Source organism: Telopea speciosissima, chromosome 11 (genome assembly GCF_018873765.1).
Source record: "Telopea speciosissima isolate NSW1024214 ecotype Mountain lineage chromosome 11, Tspe_v1, whole genome shotgun sequence".
NCBI lineage: Eukaryota > Viridiplantae > Streptophyta > Magnoliopsida > Proteales > Proteaceae > Telopea > Telopea speciosissima.
In genome coordinates this window covers 6,055,376-6,068,264 of record NC_057926.1, presented here as the reverse complement: position 1 = coordinate 6,068,264, position 12,889 = coordinate 6,055,376, and positions in this window count along the sequence as shown.

The window sequence follows — 12,889 nt, the reverse complement described above, 5'->3', positions numbered from 1 at the left end:
GAAACTTGTGTAGACTGTTGTAAGGAAAGATGACCAAAATAAAGAAGAAAACTGCATTCCGTAGTTCTGACCTGTTGGAGGTCATTCATACTGATATTAGTGGTCCCTATTCAGCTGCACTGTGTAAAAAATTTTATTTCATCACTTTTGTAGATGATTATTCCCGATGTGGCTATCTGTTCTTAATTAAAGAAAAGTTCGAATCTCTTGACAAGTTCTAGATTTTTAGGACTGAAGTTGAGAAACAGTTGGAAAAAATTATTAAAATTGTTAGATCCGATCGTGGGGGTGAGTATTATAGCATACATGGCGATGTTGGACAGCTTAAGGGCCCGTTTGCCAAATACCTAGAGGACTCTGGGATAGTTGGTCAGTTTACTATGCCAGAAAGTGCTGAGCAAAATTGTGTCGCCAAAAGGCATAACCGCACCCTTATGGACCTGGTGAGGAGTATGGTTAGTAGGACAGATTTACCTAAGTTCTTATGGGAGAGGTTTTGAAAACTACTCTTTATATCCTTAACCGTGTACCTACTAAACCCAGTTTAAATCATCTTAGAGTTTGGGGGTGCCCTACACAAGTAAAACTATATCATCCGACTTTGCACAAGTTGGATGCCAAGACTACTCGTTGCTATTTTGTTATCTACCTAGATCATTCGAAGGGATATACATTTTATAATCCTTGTGGAGGCACTAGGATTGTGGAGTCACAGACAGCGAAGTTTCTGGAATTTGATGTGACCGAAAAGAATGATTGTTCTCAGACTGTTCAAGCTAGTGACATGGTTGGTACATCAGTACCTGTTCTCCTACCTATTCAGATAGATGTGGGGCATATTATACCATTAGTTACACCTGCTGGAGTTCAGGAGCCTGATATTGATACGCTCCCTAATATTCATTTAGCACCTAATGAGATTCCTCTTAATCAAGATGCGGTTGAGAATCCTATCATTGATGCAGTTCCAGCTGAAATTCCTCAGATTCAGGGTGAGGCAGTGGTAGCACCATTACGAAAATCCATCAGGGAGAGAAAGTCAGCTATATCATATATCTATGAGGTCTATCTGAGAGAACATGACTATGACATAGGTTGTGTGGTTGATCCAATTACTTATTCGGACGCTGTTTCTAATCCTCAATTAGATTTGTGGTTAGATGTGATGAGAGATGAGATGCAATCGATGAAACATAATGATGTTTAGGAGCTTGTTGAATTAAACCTAAGGGTTTTGCGGTGGATGGTTCAGACCATCTTGTGTACACTCAATAAGTCTATTTACGGTCTCAAACAAGCTTCTAGGCAGTGGTATTTAAAGTTTGACAGTGTCGTGACTTCATTCAGTTTTATGAAAAACAAAGTGGATTAGCGTATATCTCACAAGGTCAGTGCGAGCAAATTTTATTTTTTCATATTTTATGTGGATGACATCCTGCTTGCTAGCAGTGACCTAGGAATGTTGCATAACACAAAGTAACTATTATCTAGGGAATTTGACATGAAGGACTTTAGTGAGGCTTCTTTTATCCTTGGCATTGAGATCCATAGGGATTGTTCTCGCCGTTTACTAAGTTTTTCTAAGAGGGCTTATGTTGATCGTATTCTGGAGAGGTTCAGTATGCTGGATTACAAACTTGGGAATGTTCCTGTTCTCAAGTGACAAACTGGGCTCGACACAATGCCCAAAAAATAAAGCTGAGAGGGATGAAATAAAGAAGGTGTCTTATCCTAGCGCACTTGGTAGTATCATGTATGCTCAGATCTGTATCAGACCGGATATTGCCTTTGTGACGGGTCTTCTTGGCAGATATCAGTTAGATCCTAATCTTAGCCACTGGGTTGCTGCCAAGAAAGTATTGAGGTAATTTAAGGATAAGAGATTAGATGCTAACATACAGACACGTTCCTGAACTCAAGCTAGTGGGTTAGGAGGTCCACATCTGGTTATGTTTTCTTGATGGCAAGAGGGACAGTATCATGGAAAAGTATAAAGCAAATATTGGTGACCACTTCGACTGTACAATTAGAGTTTGTAGCATGCCATGGGGCTGTTACTCAGGCTATTTGACTCAGGAATCTCATAAAGTAGTTGACTATTGTAGACTTTGTGGATAGACCCATACAGATATATTGTGTTAACAGCTTTACTGTGTTATTTATAAACAACAATAAAGGACTTAGAGGGTCTAAACATATGGAGATCAAGTATTTGACCATAATGGAGACAGTAAAGAAAGGTGACATTACAGTGGAGCATATTAGTATAGATAATATGGTTATAAATCCCCTAACCAAAGGTTTTCGCCCTTGTGTTTTAAAAGACATGTCACAAGCATGGGCTTAAGTGCATCATGGGATGCGGTTGGTTAGTAGGAGTTATTTTTGCACAATTGTAAAATGAAGTTTCTTTTCATCTGTAATTTTTATCGTATGGTAAACTTTGGCTTATATATATCAGTTGTCTTTGCATGCAAATTTCTTTTGAACACATGGGTGTTTCATTTATTGACATGATGTATATATATCTGGTTTTAAAGACTTAAGGAATGTGTTACCTTTAAGCAAAACTGGGGCATTAAATTATTAACCTAAAGGTATGTCTTGTAACACATAAAGTAAAATTCGAGTTATTCAAGATGAGACATACAGACTCATTAGACTCATAAAGATTATTTCTCTAGTGAGCCTGTGTCACTTAAAGAAGAGAAACTTTGGACTGACAAATAGATAATACATAAGGAATCATTATGTGAGTATTATCTCGTTGCCACACTACCACATTGCATCCATGTTAGTAGAGTTGAAGGCTTTGTGTCGCTTGATCATAGATGTAGTTATCGTTATGATTCGGTGTCCAAAACTCTATGGGACACGATTGATTTTCTAATACGACCTCTACACCAATTTGTTTTTTAAAATGTGCACATAAAGTTTTCTTGAAGGGTTGTTAGCCTGTGATTTATTTTGGTCAAAACTATTTTTAAATCTTTTAAATAGGAGATTTAATATAAGTCTAAGTGGAAAAATATTAGAATTTTACTTTAAATAGAATTCTATATTCCCTATTATGAACTAATATTAAATAACCAAAAACTCAGACTAATTATGGTATTGATCTAATTAAGGGGGTCATTGGGATATATTAAGAATCCTATGCGGGCTGATTTTAATGTGGGCAGCTAGATTCCTATTGGGACTGTGATGAGTCAGCCATATATGAATTACTATATAAGGAGAGCTAGGTCCCCCTTTACCCATCACAACGAATTATTCTCAATCTCTATTGAGGAGTGCATTCTAGAAAGAGAAGGAGATATTTAGAGTTCATCATCCCTGTGCATACGGTATTCTCATCAAGCCAATTACTTTGGGAATAGAGAGGAAACACCTAAATCTTTGGTCTTTATTTTCCATTGCGATCATCGTTATTATGGATGCCAAACAAAGTTAGTGATTCTATCATTGTTCTCTATTATTTATTTGATTGTGTTCTTGAGCGCCCTATGAAGATCCTGGCTTTTGAGGTTTTGTCCCTATTCGGATCAAATTAATCTAGCATTCAATTTTTTAACCTTGGAATCTTTGTATTTCGGAACCAGAACGCTCATGGATCGTTCTACATTCCATAACTTCTCACATTTGTTTGCCCACATGAAATCCAAGCTCAGTACTTGGAAAATGGAATGTTACCAAATGTCAGTTTTTAAAATTTCTAGATCTCTTTGTCAGGAACTTGACTCTATCTAAAGTCATCTGGGTTCAGTTGTTTCATGCAAAATATTTTCACATTTCTTTCCTTTCAGCCATAAGGAAGAGGATCGGCTCTGTCTTTTGGAGGGGGATTCTGAGTCTTTCGCCTGATTTCCGTAAACTGGTGTGTTGGAGGGTTGGTTTTGGTACTTAAATCAATACTTGGACTGATCCATGGATTCCTACTCTCCCTATTTAAAATTCCTGCTCAAATCCCAGTCAATCCATTTTTCAATTATGTTTCTGAGTTGATAGACACCTCTCACTCTAGGAATTTACAACTGTTAATCTCTCTTCCCTCTCTCTTTATTAAATCATATTGTAAATATCCGTATACTAGTTTTTGGTTTCCATGATCATTATTTCTATTCCAAATCTAAATCGGGTATATTAACTATCAAATCTGCTGCTACTTATCTCATCACTGGTTTGTCATCACCACCCCCTTCTCTACCATACTTCCCTTGGTCTTTCATTTGGAAGCTCAAGCTACACCCTAAGTTTAAGTTTTTCCTATGGAAATGATTAAATGAAAAATTATCTCCTTCAGTTTTCTACCCGGCCCAATTCCCTAGGACCTGTAATAAAAGGAGATGGATCCCACCCAAGTAGAGTATTCGAGTAGGGATAGAGTGATCAATTCCCTAGGACCTGTAATAAAAGGAGATGGACCCCACCCAAGTAGAGTGTTCGAGTAGGGATAGAGTGATCCTTATCCTCCCCCCCCCCCCGGCCCTCATTACAAGCACTAGGGAAACTGGTGGCAATAAAAATCCTATTTAAATAATGTTTTAAAAAAACTTTTTGGCATATTTTCTTTAGTTGTCCTTAGTCTAGATGACTTTTTGATTGGCAGCTCTTCCCAGATTTTATTTTGAAATTATTTAATGATCTTGATTTTTGTCGATCTGATTTACGATCTTTCTTCACCTTGGAATCTTTTGTTATGTTTTTCATTTGGTTTGAAAGAATTCTGTAATTATCACCTTGGAACTCGAGACCTCTTGCTTTACTTGATTTCACAATGGTTTGTCTGTATCACTCCAAACACTTTTGAGAAGATTTCCATTGTTTCTCCACATCCCCCTCAGTCTAATTAAAAGCAACAGATGGTAATATCCTCCTTATCACTGATGGCAGCTTTATGCAGTCATCTAAGGAAGCGGCTTTGACTTCTTGTCTCCTATTTAATGATGATCAATTCGGGTAATTATTATCACTATCCTATACTTAGTTTATATTAATTAAAACTATCCTATCTTAAACTTTTTTTCTGAAATTACCCTGTTTTTAAATTTTTACATTTCCTCCTACCCTCATATTTTTTAAATATCCAGATTACCCTTCCTTTTCACCTAGTAACCTGCTAATCTATTTAACCTATCATTCTTCTATTTTTTACTATTTTTATCATTAAAATAGTAAAAAATGAAAACACCCACCCATTTCTTTTCTCTCCCATTTTTTAATCCAGTCGTTTTTTTTCTTCAATTTTTCTATTTAATTAATTTTTTATTCAATAGGCTAGAAACAAATGAATTATTCAGACAAGAGGATGAAATCATCGCTGATGCTGCTTTATATGAAATTAGTCTGCATGCTTTTGCTGGGCAATTAAGTCCTAAGACTATTCGATTAAAAGGGAATTTTCACGAACATTAGGTTCAGATTCTGATAGATAGTGGAAGCACTCACAATTTTATTCAAGAGAAAGTAGCTCTACGATTGGGACTGCTCATTTATCCTTGCAAGCAGTTCAAGGTCTATGTAGGCAATGGCGAGTTCTTACTGTGTACTCAACGTTGTAAATCAGTTCCTCAATTGCTACAGGGTCATTTTTTCACTCTGGATCTCTTTATTTTACCTTTAGAAGGTGTTGATATTGTATTGGGTATCCAATGGCTTGAACTTCTTGGTCCTATTCTTACCGATTATAAAATGCTTACAATGGAATTTGAGTGGGAGAGTGTTAACGTTCAATTGAAGGGAGAACCATGTATTAATGGAGATCCTTTGCCAAGAAAGCAGCTACACCAATTATATTGTACTGAAGGCATCGCATCTCTCTATCATTTGAAAATTTCTGCAAATTCACCACCATCCAGTGCTCATATTCCCATTGAGGTACAATCCTTATTACAGAAATTTGATTCGGTCTTTAGTTCTCCAACTGAATTACCTCCACACAGAGAATTTGATCATCAAATACATTTAATTCCGGGTTCCAAACCTGTTACTGTTAGACCTTATAAATATCCTCACTTTCAAAAGGGTGAGATTGAGAAATTGGTCTCTGAAATGCTCCAGCAAGAAATCATTCGAAACAGTACAAGTCCTTTTTCCTCCCCTGTGTTGTTAGTTAAAAAAAAAAAAAAAGATGTCAGCTGGCGTTTCTGTATTGATTACAGAGCACTTAATAGCATCACAGTCCGTGACAAGTTTCCAATCCCTACTATTGAAGAACTTCTAGATGAACTACATGGAGCTTGTGTATTTTCCAAACTGGACCTCAGGTCTGGTTACCATCAGATTCGGATGCGGGAGGAGGATATTTGTAAGACTGCTTTTCGCACTCATGAAGGCCACTATGAATTTGTGGTTATGCCTTTTGGGTTAACAAATGCCCCGTCTACCTTTTAGTCTACCATGAATCATGTTTGTAAACCATATCTCAGAAAATTTGTCATAGTGTTTTTTGATGATATTCTGATCTATAGCACCTCAGTTTCTAATCATCTCAACCACTTACATACTATCTTACATTGTTTGGCTACTAATCAATTGTTTGCCAAGCTGTCCAAATGTTCTTTTTGCCAAACTAGTATTGAATATTTGGGACATGTGGTTTCTCAATTCGGTGTTCAACCCGATTCAAGCAAGATACAGGCCATGGTGGACTGGGCAGTACCTCAAACTCTTAAACAGCTAAGGGGTTTTTTGGGGCTGACTGGTTATTATAGAAGATTTATTCGCCATTATGCTTCGATTGCCGCTCCTCTCACAAATCTTCTTAAGAAAGACGCCTTTGATTGGACTGAGGACTCACAACTTGCATTTGATACTTTGAAGACTGCAATGACTACTGCTCCTGTACTTGCTTTGCCAGATTTTTTGAAACATTTTGAAGTAGAGACTGATGCATCTGGTGTGGGTGTTGGTGCTGTTCTCAGTCAAGAGGGCCACCCTTTGGCCTTTTTCAGCAAAAAGTTGTCTAATCGAATGAGAAGTGCTTCTGCATATGTAAGAGAACTGTATGCGATTTCACAATCAGTCCTCAAATGGCGACATTACCTTCTTGGACAACAGTTTCTTATCATTACAGATCATAGAAGTTTGAAGGAGCCCATGAATCGAGTGATTCAAACACCGAGCAACATCATTACTTAAGCAAGCTTTTAGGCTTCACTTATAAAATTGTATACGACGGAAAACAAAATCAGGCGGCGATGCCTTATCCAGAGCTCCTGGTTTGGAAGAGAGTGTTCTTATGTCTGTCTCCACTATACAATCTGATTTCCTGGACCTTCTTATGAGGGAAAATTTGGTTGATCCAACAATAGTTTCTCTTCACAAACAATTGCAAGAAGGTAAGTTGCTTGGTACTGGTTATGAAGTTAAACAAGGTTTATTGTATTTCAAAAACCAAATTTGTCTCGACTCTACATCGGATCTTCGACAAGCTATCTTGAAAGAGTTTCATGATAGTCCTATTGGCGGACATCTTTGGGATACTCAAAACTCATAAACGTATCTCAACTTCTTTCTATTGGCCCACTTTGAAGAGAGATATCACGCCCATATTACAAATTGTCTTGTTTGCCAACAAACTAAATATAGTACTTCAAAACCAGCAGGTTTATTACAACCGTTACCTATTCCACATCAGGTATGGGACGATATAGCGATGGATTTCATTACAGGGTTACCTACATCACGAGGCTACTCTGTAATTTTGGTAGTGGTGGATCGCCTTACTAAATTTGCACATTTTGGTGTGTTATCCACACATTTTACTGCTCTCGACAGCTGACCTATTTGTGTCCATAGTGGTTAAGTTACATGGTTTTCCTAAGTCCATCGTCTCAGATAGAGATCCTATATTCATTAGCCAGTTTTGGCAACAGCTCTTCAAGTTAAGTGGAACCACTCTAAATATGTCTTCAGCTTATCATCCCCAGTCTGATGGCCAGACAGAGGTACTTAACAGGTGTTTAGAACAGTATCTTCGGAGTTTTGTCCACACCAAGCCTAAACAATGGACTCCTTTCCTTCCATGGGCAGAATTTTGGTATAATACTTCCCATCACAGTGCTATTAATATGACTCCATTTCAGGCTTTATATGGTAGAGCACCTCCTGCAATTCCAGCTTATATTTCTGGTTTTTCCAATCTGGAAGCCGTGGATCATGAATTGCAAAATAGACATCAGCTGCTACATCAATTAAAGGTTAATCTTCTACAAGCTCAGCGTCGGATGAAAGAACAAGCTGATACTCATCGCAAGGAAGTCCATTTTGCTGAAGGGGATTGGGTATGGCTCAAACTTCAACCTTATCGCCAATTATCAGTCTCCAAGCGATTACATCACAAGCTAAGTAGCTGATTCTATGGCCCTTATAAAATTTTACAAAAAATTGGCCATGTTGCTTATAAACTTCAGCTACCTCCAGCAAGTCGGGTTCATCTTGTCTTTCATGTATCCTTGCTCAAGCCTTTCAAGGGAGATACTTCGGAGAGTGCACAACATCCTCTTCCTCCATTAAGCCATTTGAATCACCCTGTTCATTCTCCTTTGGCAGTGTTAGCTACTCGATCAATCTTGCGTAAAGGCACCTTGCAAAATCAGATTTTGGTACAATGGGACCAGCTTCCACCTGAGGAAGCCTCTTGGGAAAATTTGGAGGAGTTTCACTCTCAATTTCCAACCTTGAACCTTGAGGACAAGGTTCATTTTGAAGCGGATGGTAATGATACGAATTATGAAGCCCCTATATTGCTGGATCAAGAGACAATTTTACACAACACCAAGAAAGCCATATCTGCTATTGAGATTGATGCTGATGAGTCAACAAGAGATACTGATGAGTCAACAAGGGAGGAGAAGCCACAGGAGAGGAGGACAGCTAGAATCAAGCGATTGGGTCAAGACCGTCACCGGAGAAGAACCAAAATCACTCTTCCATCATAAGAACAAGAAGCAAGGATGGAACCAAACTTTAGGAAAATTTTTTTTTTTTTTTGTTTTTGTTTTTGGATCGTTGCAATCTCCGCTTCTGTAAACCGGAACAGAGGACAGGCCGGTGGTGGAGAAATTTGCAGAAGAGCGCAGATCAGGTTGGATTGGGTATTCGCAAAGATGGATTTGGGATTTTTTTTTTTTCTTTTCTTTTCTTGGTCGTTGTTTCTGGTTCTCTTCTTCAACAATGGCGTCAGCAGATGCTAATGTCCGATGCGTCGTTGGCAGCTTGGCGGTAGTGGTTATCGCAGCGGTGGCTCGGTTGTGGTTATGGACGTCGTCAGGGCGATGGCTACGGTGGATACAATCACAGCAGATCGGTGGTGGTGGTTCCGGTGGTGGACGAGAGGTCCAAGTCTTTGCTGTCCCTATCGTGCACAATCGGCAGCCGAAGGGTCCATGAACATATTTTGAATGTGGAATCGTCGGTGTGGAGGCACAGCACGGAATTCCCAGTTTGGTCGGTAGAGGCCATGGCGGAAGTGAAGAAAAAATCAAGAAACCTGCAACTAATGGCGTTGGAGGTGGAATGGTGAGGCGAGCAATCACAGCAATGTTCTCGACTCCTGCAGCGATCGTTGATGCAACCACAATCCAAGCCATGAAGGCTGCAACGATCTCTGAAGCAATTGGATTTTGATCGTCGAAGGCAGGAATGAGCTCTGCTGCCACGATTTGTTTTTTAACTAACAACACAGGGGAGGAAAAAGGACTTGTACTGTTTCAAATGATTCCTTGCTGGATCATTTCAGAGACCAATTTCTCAATCTCACCCTTTTGAAAGTGAGGATATTTATAGGGTCTAACAGTAACAGGTTTGGAACCCGGAAGTAGATGTATTTGATGATCAAATTCTCTGTGTGGAGGTAATTCAGTTGGAGAACTAAAGACCGAATCAAATTTCTGTAACAAGGATTGTCCCTCAATGGGAATATGAGCACTGGATGGTGGTGAATCTGCAAAAATTTTCAAATGATAGAGAGATGCGATGCCTTCAGTACAATATAATTGGTGTAGCTGCTTTCTTGGCAAAGGATCTCCATTAATACATGGTTCTCCCTTCAATTGAACCTTAACACCCTCCCACTCAAATTCCATTGTAAGCATTTTATAATCGGTAAGAATGGGACCAAGAAGTTCAAGCCATTGGATACCCAATACAATATCAGCACCTTCTAAAGGTAAAATAAAGAGATCCATAGTGAAAAAATGACCCTGTAGCAATAGAGGAACTGATTTACAACGTTGAGTACACAGTAAGAACTCGCCATTGCCTACATAGACCCTAAACTGCTTGCAAGGATAAATGAGCAGTCCCAATCGTAGAGCTACTTTCTCTTGAATAAAATTGTGAGTGCTTCCACTATCTATCAGAATCTGAACCTGATGTTCGTGAAAATTCCCTTTTAATCGAATAGTCTTAGGACTTAATTGCCCACAAAAGCATGCGGACTAATTTCATATAAAGCAGCATCAGCGATGATTTCATCCTCTTGTCTGAATAATTCATTTGTTTCGCAAGATTCATCATCTTCCCCAACTAAAAGCATGAATTTATTTTTACATTTATGTCCTGGCATGAGCTTATCATCACAATAATAGCAGAGACCTTTGTCTCTTCTAGCTTTGATCTCAGCTGGAGACAATTTCCGGACTGGTAAGGTCTTAGAAGCAGTAGAAGATGGAAGTGGTTTTGTGACTGTAGGGGAAATTTCAGAACTACCAGTTGCAACGGAAAGAGATAAAGATCTCCAAGAACTCTTGTAATCATGGAATTTTTGCTCATGTAATCGTGCCAAGGCCATAGCATGTAATAATGACACAGGTTGAGCAATTAACGGCTCATGTTTCAACTCGGGCTTCAATCCGGATATAAAAAACTGATGAGAAAAGTCTCGAAAAGGCCGTTACCTTATAAGAGAGCCTTTCGAACTGTTCTTGATAAACAAAGAATCGTAGACGTTTGTTGCAATTTAGCTAGTGCTCCTCTAAGATCTTCAAATAGGGAAGGACCAAATCGTAGTGTCAAAGCCTGTAAAAACCCCTTCCATCCATTGATTAAGCCACTTGATTGCATCCATTGGAACCAACTCGGAGCGGGGCCATCTAAATGGAACGAAGCCGGAAGCAACCGTTGATCGTGCTGGAGTGGAATGGAAATCAAAGAATTTTTCAATCTTGAATACCCATCCGGTAGGATCTATACCATCAAACCTAGGTACATCCAATCGCATAAATCGTGGAGAATGAAATTGAGAAGATCGCTACGATTATCGTCTAGGTGATTTGCGTGCCAGCATGGAGAGGGATTTGCGCGGTGGTTGGAGAGTGATTTATTAACGCCTCAATCTTGGCATCCGTAGCAAGCATGAACGAATGCAGAGCTTGAGTGAGTTTATCTAACTTGTCATCTGTATCTTTTCTCCATTTATCATCAAGCCTGTTGGATCTTGTACCGTCAGCCATGAGTGGAAGATGAAGAAATGAAAGCACCAATGTTAAGTATGCAAACAGAGAAAACAGGGAAAGTGAAGAAATTCTGAATTCGAGTTTCAGAGGACTCCAAAAAGAAAAAGAATTTCATTGATTATCTTCGTTGCCTTCTCTACAAACGTAAACATTTTTATAACTCTCCAATCAACCTCTAACTAACTCTAAACAACTTCCCTTCCACTTGTCACTTATTCCTAACAACCACAACTAACAACTAACACATATGGTAATCTTTAGTCCACGTGGGTATCTTCTTGATTCTAGCTGTCCTCCTCTCCTGTGGCTTCTCCTCCCTTGTTGACTCATCAGTATCTCTTGTTGACTCATCAGCATCAATCTCAATAGCAGATATGGCTTTCTTAGTGTTGTGTAAAATTGTCTCTTGATCCAGCAGTATAGGGGCTGCATAATTCGTATCAAGAATAGTAATAGTAATTGCCCCTGATCAATTTAATGTTACACGTGACTATGGATTTTTGATTCAGCTACTGAAACCGAAGCAAAAGCAATCGAGGAAGGTGTCAAGGATGCAATTGAAGGGACCATCAAGCATCTAGAAATTTGGAAGGTGTCAAGGATGCAATTGAAGAGGGCATCAAGCATCTAGAAATTTGGATGGACACTCAGCAACTGGTTACTTGGTTATCCTCTGAACGTTTTAACATTTGATTAGTACTCTTATTTCTATTGTAGTTACTAAAGTCAGTAAGAGGCTTGTGGATATCGCTATAACTATGCTCTCTTCTAGTAAAATTGAGAGCAGTCCTCTACTCTTTAGTTTGCTTATAAATCTATTTTCTTATCATCCATAAAACAAAAAGTGATCTCTGAGCTGCCCACAGAAGCTATGCCAACATCTCTCTCTCTCTCTCTCTCCAAATCGTAGCCTAACCCTGATTGGTGGGTTTTCTATACCGCTAACTCAAAGAACCCTCTCCCATTTTTCAAAACCTATAGTTGGCCAACTGCGTTATTAGGATAATTAGTTAGGATTATTAGTTAGATTGTTTGTCAAAGAGGATGAGGATTGAGTTGTATTGCCCTAACAAATCCCTCTTCTCTATCCCCAGTCCTAGGAGGTTACTGCCCCTCGAAGCAGCCCCTTTCCCATTCATAACAAACTGAAAATTTCCGATTGGGCTGAAACTTTACATGTGACCCAAGAGAACTTGGGGTCTACCTAGTCTACAAAATTTGGACTCCACATGAACTACCACGTAACAGAAATTCAGTGCCCATTTGGAGATTCCAAGCTGCCCATTTTGAGAACCCTCCTGAAACTTTAGCCTATCTTCCTATTTTACAAAGAAAACAGAGCCTTATGTGTTCCATAACTCAATAGTTGTGACTGGTGAACAAGGTGAAAGGATCTATTTAACTGGCATCAGTAAGAATCTACATACCTG